This window comes from Pteropus alecto, unplaced genomic scaffold, assembly GCF_000325575.1.
Source record: "Pteropus alecto unplaced genomic scaffold, ASM32557v1 scaffold40, whole genome shotgun sequence".
Classification (NCBI taxonomy): domain Eukaryota; kingdom Metazoa; phylum Chordata; class Mammalia; order Chiroptera; family Pteropodidae; genus Pteropus; species Pteropus alecto.
The window spans coordinates 17986463-17988555 of NW_006431919.1; the positions used below are offsets into that span (position 1 = coordinate 17986463).

The following is a 2093-nucleotide window of genomic DNA, read 5'->3' on the forward strand; positions in this document are numbered from 1 at the left end:
TAATCGGGACAGGAGAAGAAATCCCCACTCTAGCCAACTGTGGTAGGCAGCTTCCAAGATGGCCCCAGGGGTGTTCTAGGAGGAGGAGCAGCCACGCTGAGAAGAACAGAGGCCCCCAGACCCCTCCCATGAGGAGTAGGGCTTGCCCTTTTTGAGATTGCTCCTCCAGGGGGAACTAGCTGCCGTGTTGTGAGGACATTCAAGCAGCCCTGTGGTCTACACGGCAAGTAACTAAGGCCTCCTGCCAACAGCCTGTGTGAACTGTGAACCAACCATGTGAACAATCTTGAAAGTGAAATCTTCCAGCCCCAGTTAAGCCTTCAGATGGTTGCCTCATGAGAGACCCCAAGCCAGAACGACCTGGCTAAGCTGTTCCGGTATTCTTGACCCACAGGAACTTTTTGAGAAAATAAATGCTCATTGTTATTTTTTAATTTTTTGGCGAGGCAACCCTTGGTTGACCTCACAGATTTCAAGGACTTTGTCATCTTACAATCCCTTATTTTTTTATTTTTTATGCCTACAACACCTGGTCTTCCTAGGTGGTCTCCCATCCAAGCACTGACCAGGCCTGACCCTGCTGAGCTTCTGAGATCAGATGGGATCGGGCTTGTTCAGGGCGGCATGGCCGTAGACGCTCATTGTTATTTTAAGCTGCCAAGATCTGGGGTCATTTCCCACGCAGCAGGAGATAGTTAATGCATAGGTTTCATACATGAGAGTTGTCTGATATTGGCTGACTGGCTTCAGGTAAGAGTTTGCCGATCGATCACCTAACGCTCTGCATGGCAAATACTTTGCAGAGCCGTGAGCACTTGCCGCTGCCACTATGTCATTCTGAGGATCCTCTGACTTCAGGTGATCTGACTTCAACCTGACCATCCGGCCTTATGAAAAATATACTAGTATTAATTCTGTTTTATTCCAATCGGGAATCTACTTTTTGAAAGATCAGAGAGTTAGGGGCTGAGCTCTAACTCATACTCAACTTGGCTCACTTCAGAGTCTGACACGCGCTGCTTTTTTAACAGCTTCTCTGTCTTTGCTCACACTGCTCTCTCTTCCGAACGTTCTCTTCCTCCTCCAGCAGGTGAGTGAACAGCTCCTTAAATTTTGAGACCCAGCTCAAATATCACCTTCCGCCGTTGACGTCATGCCCTGACGTCCTTAGCCGGTGACACATATTTCTCGAAGGCCTGTCCAATGGCCGTCACTGCTCCACAGCACAAGCTTAGCATCAGTCAGTATTCGAATTCAGGTTTGTCCAGCTGTGGAAGCCACCAAGAAACGAAAGCGCGGGTGGCAGCGTGGTGCAGTAAGGTTTCCAGTGCTGCTGATGGAAAATCAGCCGTGTGCCCCGTTCTTGCTCCTTTCTAAGGCAATCCATCTTTTTTCTCTTTTTTTTTCTCTAGCTCCTTTAAGCTTTTCTCCTTATCTTTAGTCTTCAGTGGTCTTTTTTCACCAGGTCCCTCGGTGTGGATCTCCTTTTATTCATCCTGCTTGGGATTTGTAAGGTTTCTTGTCCGTGGTACGATGATGTCTTTCATCGCTTTTGAGAAATTCTCAGCTGTTATCTCTTCAAATATGGCTTCTGCCATATTCTCTCTCTCTTCACTCCGGGCCCCTAATAAACACATGTGAGATGTCACTGTCCTCCCTGTCTCTCGCCCTATCTTCCATATTGTTTATCCATTTGTCTCTCTTACTGTATTCTGATCATTTCTTCTGACCTAAATTGGTTTACCATTTTTTTTTTTTTTTTAAATAAAAGCTATCCTTTGAGTTGCTAATTTTATTGATTGTGGTTTTTCGGTTCTAACATTTCCAGTTTTTAAAAAAATAGTTTTCAGTTTTCTACCCAAAGTCTCAGTTTTATTTTTATCTCTTATTTCCTAGATTATGGTCAGCATAAGGACTTTAAAGTCACAACTCCAGTAGCTAGAGCCTTTGTGCATCTGTTTCTATCGTTTGTTGATTTTCCATTTAAAAAAATATATACCATTGCATATTCTTCGTGCCATATTTTTTATTGTTTTGGGCAGTGTATTTGCAAACTTGCTTGCCGAATTAATCTGAGGTCTCCGATGATATTA

The 2093-nt window shown here is 44.4% G+C and overlaps 1 pseudogene; it reads right to left on the minus strand.

Moving 5' to 3' along the window:
* Positions 1-517: 517 nt before the first annotated feature.
* Positions 518-636, minus strand: LOC112475266 (annotated as a pseudogene).
* Between the last annotated feature and the right edge of the window lie 1457 nt (positions 637-2093).